Below are 8305 nucleotides of genomic sequence, written 5' to 3' on the forward strand. Positions count from 1 at the left end.
CTTCGATCTGGTCGGCACTGAAGTCTATCTGTAGGGAAAGAAACACAGGAGTGAGGGCAGGGAATGCTGATGGCTTCCAAAGGGGAGGATCACCTCCAGCAGGCCACTACTGAAGAGGGAAGGACACCGGACCGAGTGTAAGCCAGTCTCCTGATGAACGGGCCAAAGCTGGAAATCTATGACATAGTGCACCCTTCATGGCTCTCTCAGAACTGAGAAGGGAAGCGAGAAGGGGTGGAGCTGGCAAAATGGTTCCACAATTAAGATCCATCGCTGCTCTTGCAGAGGAGCCAAATTCAGTTCCTAGCACTACATGGTGGCTCACACCATCTGAAAGTCCAGTTCCAGGGGTTCCAATGCTGCCTTCGGGACTCCAAGGGCAACAGACACGCACACGGTATACATACATACATGTGGACAAGAGAGTCATACACATAAATGAATCTTAACAAGAAATCACTGTCAAGAGGAAACAAAAGAGAAGTTAGCTACCTACACTGTAGTCCCAGAGCCTACAGTGACCCGTGTTACAGTTCCTTTGTGTCTACAGCAACTTCCTTCTCACCCTAGACAGCCATGGACAAGCCGCTCTCCCTGTCACCCCCAGCACTCCCCTAGTTCACAATGCCCTGTCTAGATGTGCTTCCTCTCTGGCTTTGGGTGCTCACTACCGTTCATTCTGGAATCCCCTCCCACCTCACTGACTGAAGCCTTCCCTTCCCCCATCCCACACCATCTTCCTCTCAGGCACTCTAGTGAGATCCTGGGTTCTTTGTTACTGCCTATCTGTGTCTATTTCAATAAAACCAGGTCCCTATCCTCCCCACGCACACACAGGGATCGAGACTTTTATTATCACTAAAGTGTTTGGTATATAGTAGATACTCAAAAATAGCGTGTTGAGGGCTGGAGAGATGGTTCAGAGGTTAAGAGCATTGCCTGCTCTTCCAAAGGTCCTGTGTTCAAAGCCCAGCAATCACCTGGTGACTCACAACCATCTGTAATGAGGTCTGGTGCCCTCCTCTGGCCTGCAGACATATACAGAGACAGAATATTGTATACATAATAAATAAATAAATAAATATTTTTTTAAAAAAAAGGAAAAAAATTAGCGTGTTGAATGAAGAAATGGATTTGGGGTGCCCACCCCCCAGCACACATGGTTGTGCCCAGGTGGGAAGTTCTGGAAACTGAACTGAGGTGACCGAGCGTGAGTCATCGTTTTAACAGTTCTGGATGACAGTTTAGTGTCTTTTCCCACTCTGCTCTGCCCTGGCCTTCCATTCCCTAGTGGTGCTGGGTGCCACCCCTGCGGCATTTCATGTGCCACCAGGCCACGCCCCACCTCTTCTTCCAGAACTGACACCACAGGGGCTCAGCCAGGAGACTACAGCCGAGAGTGGTTTTGCCAAGTGCGGAGGTAAATGGGGCAAAGCGAGGTCTACACTAACCCACCAGGGGAGAGGGAGCTTGCCTTGCTTTACGATGCTTTCTGTCCCAGGACTAGACACACAAACACACACAGATGCACTCAGCCTGACCACATGGTTATCATGATTCCATAGGCTCAGGTTTGTCTCTGCTCTCATTGCAGTCAAGGGATCTTATAAACAAAGGAACTGGGCAATATATGTGTGAGCGGGGATTGGCTCCCTGAGTGGAGGGGAGTGACAGCTGAAAGGGGGGAGAGCTCATTTGATGCCACTGGGAAGCTGTCCAGACAACAGGCACCAAATATGGAGTTTAATCTGACAAATCAGAAATAAAGGCAAGGGGGGCTCCTGGGGGCACAGATGCTCAGCTTTAGGGAAGACAGATGATGCAGGAAGCCCCCAGGTACTATGGGGGGCTTCCACTACTCTCAGTTTCCCCACAAGGAGTCACACAACCAAGTCTAGGCATGGAGCAACTTCCTTCATCCCTTTGACAAGTCAATCCTGCTAACCCCCTGGGAGGGCTAACAGGGTCTTGACTCCCCCGATAAAGGACTGTCTGAAGTCTCCGATGTGAGTTCGATCCTGAGAAGACTATAGAAGCCCACACAACTAGAGCCTTGGGTTCAGGTTCTCTGCCTGTGTGTCACAGAACCTTTTCCTGTACTTCTCATCTCCCCCCAGCCTTGTCCTGTGAGATCCCCTAGGGGGCCCCCCACTCCAGACCTGATATTAATAGTTCTTGGTTCCAGGAGCCACTTGACGGCTCCCAGCCCTGTGCCAAGTCTTCAAACTGCTCCTCTCTAGAAGCTTCAGACCCCCTCCTTCCCAGGCCCAACCCTTCTTGGTTCATTCCTTCAGCAGCTGGGACAGATGGCTGGGAGGCCTAAAATGACAGTCAGTCAACAGGGGCTCATACCAGTTCCAGGGAGGGGCGGGGGCCGTTACCAGCCAGATGAAGGGAGCAAGATGAAAGACTAAAGAAAGAAGGCCCAGCTTCCTACGCAGGGTAGAGGAGTCTCAGGCAGGAGTGAGCCCGTCAGCCTGTGGCCATGAAAGAGTGGCCCACCAGTGTAAGGCCCCAGGCTGCTCCTGTCTTCTCTGCTTCTTTCCAACTGTGTATTTATGGTGAAGGTTCCCACGCTCCGGCACACTAGAGGACCCCACTGGCTGCTCACACCCCACTCCAGCTATACCACTAGTTGCTATTACGTGTCTATTTTTCATAAACATACTCCACCTCTCGGGGCTAGAAGAATAATTTAACGGTTAAGAGCACTCGCTGTTTTTCCAGAGGACCAAGGTTTGGTCGTCACCACACACATGGCATCTCACAATCTGTAACTCCAGTTCTTCAGGACCCAACGCCCTCTTCTGGCCGTAGGCACTGCGTACATGTGTTACACAGACATACATGTGGGTAAAACACTCACACAGAGAGAATAAAATAATAGATTGTAAAAGATAGAATCATCTCCCACTTTAGGTAAAGGCTGATTTTGCTTCACCGTCGTTCCCCCACACAACGTTTTACAAAAGCTGGCGAGTTGCATCTACCACCATCTTGGATTCTGCTCCACTAATCAGGAGTGGCCTGACACCTGTGCACAGAGCAACGCCCTGTTGTTCAGAAAGCCTCTGAGTCTAGTTCTGGTTTTACTGGCCCTTGGAGCTATGACATAGGGCACGGATGCCATGGTCCTCACGTCTGTCTGGCCTGAGAGAAACAGATCCCTCAGCAACAGAGAGAATAGGAGCTGGTGCTCTCTCTACCCATACCTGATGGGCCGAGATTCACTCACCTTCACACTCTTGGGGTCAAAGGCAGAGTCCTTGGCAGGCTCAGGAGCTGGGGCAGGGGCTGGAGCAGCGGCGGCAGCTGCGGCTGGCTTGGCAGCCTCCTTCTTAGGTTCAGGTTTCTTGGGAGGCATGTTGTCTTGGGAGCTCCAGTGGAGGTGGGACCTAAAAAGGAAGCAAAAGAGGAGAGGTAGCCCCTGAGAAAGAAGAGGGAAGACTGGAAGGCCTCCCTCTGCTTTTATCCTGGGCAGGAGCCCCCACAGAGGGGCTGAGTGAGAGCGAGGGCTAGGCTGCAGGCTATAAAAGGAAGAAACAGCAGCAGGGTGCAGCTGACATCTCAGAATTGTCACCAGTTAGGGGCCACCAGTTCCCTCTCCACTCCCCCTCCCATACACACACCTCACTCCTCACAGCCTGCACCTCTGGAGCAGATGGATTCTTTCCTGCCAATTGGTGGAAACCAGAGAGGGGGCAGGAAAACAGACCCTCTCCTAAGCGCCAGAGTGGTCAGAGAGAGATGAGCTGACCTGAGCCGTTGATAACCCTCACACATAGTCCGGGGTGACTGAGGCTTTTTTTAGCCCCTCCTGAGCAGAGGCAGCCCACTACACATTCCTTTGAAGCCAAGAGCTTTTAAGCTGAGAGCCCCAGTCTCTGCCCTAGAGGCTCAACTGGCCAGGCATGGAGCCCTGAGGCAACAGCTGGCCCAGCCAGCCCTGTTGTCCCCACGCTCCCAACCCACAGGGCCAAACCCTGCATTGTCCAGGGCAGGCATCCGGGAACTCCACAGACTTCAACTCCCTAGATCCACCCTCCACCCACAGTTGTTCATTTAGCAAGTATTGCACATTTGTGCCCCAGGGGGATCCGGGTAAGAAACAGAGATATGGCAAAGTCTGGAGGCTAGAGATTAGAAACCTCAAGATCTAATGTTTGCTCGGTCTCTAACTCATTAGGCGCCACTGGAGCGTGTGTGTGTGTGTGTGTGTGTGTGTGTGTGTGTGTGTGTGTGTGTTGCTTACCATGCACCAGGTACTACTGGATTCTATTCCTATACTATCTCATTAAATCTTCCTTAATCCTAAAAGGTAGATACTATTAATATACTCAGGACACACACACACAAATAACTTGGCCAAGGTCACTCAAATGATTAGCTGTGTGATCTGGGATTGGAAGACAGGTATATCTGATTTTAATGTGTATAGTTGAATAATTTATATTACAGTCTCATTTATATGAAAAAGAAACATGGGGTGGAGGTGACAGTAGGAAGGGCAGGATGGAAACAGGGTAGAGTGATGCCCACCTGACATCCTGACACAGGGACACAGGGATCGTGAGTTTGAGGCCCGTCTAGGTTATATAGCCAGATCACAGTTCAAAAAACAGAAAGAAGGGAAGGAAGGGAATGGGAGGTGAGAACCAACCATTCAAGGAGATCTAGGGGGAGGGGAGAGGAGAATGGTAGCAGTTTCTTGGTTTTTTTTTTTTTCCACTTCCTAAAAATGAAAAATTTTTAAACAATTGTGATGTTTTGAAAAGAAAAAAAATGAAAGTCAATGATATTCAGAAAAACAGCCCCCAAAAGTCTGTCTACCACACACCTGTGTTGAGCTGGATCTTTAGACTATGCAGAGTTCACAAGATCAAAACCAAGGAAGTCAGAGCAGAACTCTGTCTTTCTAAGCCATTTCTTCACCTATAAAACAAGATTATATGAACTGAGAATATAGCACAATTGGTAGCAGGCTTACCAACGCACAAAACCCTAGGTTCGATTCTCAACGCCACATAAAACCAAACACTATGGTGACACCTGCTTGTAATCCCAGCACGCAGGAAGGGGAGGCAGGAAAATCAGAAACAGGAAGTCATCCTCAGCTTTGTAGTGAGTCTAAAGCCAGCCTGGGTTACATAAATAAAGTAAAATAATAAAATAAAATAAAGATTACCAGTTGGGAGAAGTAGAACATATCTGTAATCCCATCAAAAGGTTGACATAGGAAGACCGAGATTTCTGACCTGGGCCACATAAAAAGATTCTGTCTCAAACAACAAGAAGCCAAAATCCGTAGAATAGTCCCAGTTGAGCTCCTAAGCCTCCAGTTCCAGGTACCCTGGAGCCAAACATCTGCCCCTTCCCCAGTTCCCTAAACAGCCCCAAATCACTATGAACACTATGAACGCCTATAGTGTACCCTGGGGCTCAGATTACCTTGCGCCACACAGCCTTCCTAGAGAAGAATCTAAGACCCAGAGGGACTTTGAGATGCTCAGATGCTGTCTGCACTGGGTTGGCTAAATCAACTCCAAGTGTGTGTGCTGTCTTATACCACACTGTCCCTTCCCACGGCCTGCCTGCACCTATGCTAGTCACTGCTGAGCAAAGAAACCTTCAAGGGAAACTGAGGCCGGAAAAGTTACCAGAAGTTGCCCCCCAAACTAAAGAAAGACTGAAACTCAGTCCAGGTCCATCTCTCTTTTCAAGGTGCCTCTGCCTTCACCTTTGTCTCACTTCCCTTTCTTCTCACCTATTAGACTTGATGCCTGAAGGCCATGAAGGTGGTGCTCTAGGAAGATACCCCTGCTATCAAAGCTGTCAGCTTGAGTTCTGTCCTCAGAGTCCACCAGGTGGTAGGGAGAACTGATTCCTCAAGCTGTCTTCTGACCTCTGTTCCCACAAACACAAAGTAATTAGTCAAGCCAAGCGGTGGCGGCGCACAGATCTCTGTGAGTTCGAGGCCAGCCTGGTCTACAAGAGCTAGTTCTAGGATAGGCTCCAAAGCTACAGAGGAAACCCTGTCTCAAAAAACCAACCAACCAAACAAACAAACAAAACAAAGAAATTAGTTAATTAATCTTTTTTCAAATCCAACCCCTTGCCAACTCAAGACTTGCATCCTTTTCTATGCCTGCGAGTCCCCTCCCAGATCTCTTTCACTTGGGCTGAAGTTAGGTGTCTGGGGATGAGGAAAGAAAATAAGAAACACAATCCCTTCAGTCTCTGCTGCCCCCTCCCACTCCTCCCACTTCCAGCCTCTTTCCTTGACAAGCATCCTGGAGTGTTTGTATGGAGAAAGATCTATAGACTTCCTGGGGAAGCTAACTCACCAGCCACAGAATCTCTGTGGGCCACAGCCAGCTGGCCTCCTACATGAAACTTTCGAAACACGTTCAACAGAATCCTAGTGCCAGGACTTTCCTCTGGTACCAAGGGATAGAGAAACCAGGTCTGGGGGCTTCCCTCTACCACCAGCTGTTAAGCAGCACCCTTTCCTGTTGGGTTTGGTTTGGGTTTTTACAGTTATTTGTTTATTTTGGTTAGGGAGAGGCAAGCCATGGGCATGTGGAGGTCAGAGGACAACGTGCAGGGGTTGGTCCTCTCCTTACACCGTGTGGGTTCCAGGAATCGAACTCAGGTTTCTGGGCTTGGCAGCAGATTACTTTTGTCTACCGAACCAGCCTCCTGGCCTTTGTGTATTTAATTTGATTTGATTCTTTAATTTTTATTAAATGAATTTTATTTTCATTTTGAACTTTTTAAAGATTTTATTCTAAAATTGTGTGTGTGTGTGTGTGTGTGTGTGTGTGTGTGTGTGTGTGTGTTTATAGATGAATTTTTCTTTGGGCCACCAGCTCACAAGAAATGACACAGAGACTTATAACTAATTATAAAAGTTTGGCTTATAGCTTAGGCTTGTCCTACTAGCTCTTATAACTTAAATTAATGCATATCTTTTCTTCTGCACTCTTTTACACGGCTCAGTGACCTTTACTCTGTACTGGCCATAGCACTTCCTCTCCATCTGGCTGACGACTCCACCTTTCTTCTTCCCAGAGCTCTCCTGTCCAGAAGTCACTTCTGTACTTCCTGCCGAGCTATTGGCCGTTTAGCTCTTTATTAAACCAATCACAGTGACACATCTTCACACAGTGTACAGGAATATTCCACAACGCATGTTTACAGGTAACTATGAGCTGCTACCATGCCTGCTAGGAACTGATCCCAGGTCAACTGTAAGAGCAGTGTGTGCTCTTAACTACAGAGCCATCTCTCAGGACTCATTGGGTTGTTTTTGGTTTTGTTTTTCTGAGACAGAGTCTCACTATGTAGGATAGGCTGACCTAAAACTCATAATGTAACCCACGCTGGCCTCAGACTTATGACAATCCTCCTGTCTCAGCCTTTAAAGTACTGAGATTACAGACACAAACTATTATTCCAGGCTTCCTTGTGTGTGTTTATTTATTTATTCATGTATGTGTGTATGTCTATCTGTGTGTGTGTGTCTGTGTGTGTGTGTCTTGTGTTTGTGTGTGTCTCTCTGGTGTGTATGCCCAATTTCCACCGTATTTTCTGAGACAGAGTCTGTCACTGAACCTGGAGCTCAGTGACTGGCTAGACTGGCTGGCCATGAAACTCAGGAGATCCAACTGTCTCCAAACCACACACACCCAGGACTGAGGTTTCAAGTATGGTACAAGTGGCAGGTGAAGATCCGAATTCAGATTCTTGTTCTTGCCCTGTGTCTTAGGCACTATCGCTGGGAAGAAACACTATGACCAAGGCAACTCCTATAAAAGAAAGCATTTGATTAGGGGCTTGCTTACAGTTTCAGAGGCTTAGTTCATTGTCATCATGTCAGGGAATATGGTGACATGCACGGAGCAGCAGCTGAGAGCTAAATACCCTGATTCGCAGGCCAAGAGGTGAGGGGTGAGTCTAACACGGGCTTTCAAAAGCTCAAAGTCCACCCAATGACACACTTCCTCCAACAAGACCACACCTCCTAATCCTTCTAATCCTTTCAAATAGTGCCACTCCCTGGTGACTAAGCCTTCAAATATATGAGCCTGTGGGGGGGCGCCCTCATCCACACCACCACACCTGCAAGCACTTTACACAATGAACCATCTCCTTCCTGTGCGTTTCACATACTCGGCTTCTCACAAACATTTTCAAAGAAATAGTTTGACTATTTTACATTTTTTTTTACATAACCAATAAACAAAATCTCTCACCTGCTGACCATTTTAAACACCAACCATTTTTGTCATTCTAGAAAGAAATG

General features: G+C 48.0%; 1 long non-coding RNA gene across 1 annotated transcript; it reads right to left on the minus strand.

Moving 5' to 3' along the window:
- On the minus strand, nucleotides 1–3784 carry LOC121436247. The gene is made up of 3 exons (XR_005972668.1): nucleotides 3630–3784; nucleotides 3236–3395; nucleotides 1–28 (listed from the first exon to the last, which is right to left on the minus strand). It is a non-coding gene; the product is annotated as an uncharacterized LOC121436247 (long non-coding RNA).
- Between the last annotated feature and the right edge of the window lie 4521 nt (nucleotides 3785–8305).

The sequence above is a fragment of the Microtus oregoni genome, unplaced genomic scaffold (genome assembly GCF_018167655.1).
Source record: "Microtus oregoni isolate MIOR12 unplaced genomic scaffold, Mior012 000048F_ref0000485, whole genome shotgun sequence".
In the NCBI taxonomy this organism is placed as follows: domain Eukaryota; kingdom Metazoa; phylum Chordata; class Mammalia; order Rodentia; family Cricetidae; genus Microtus; species Microtus oregoni.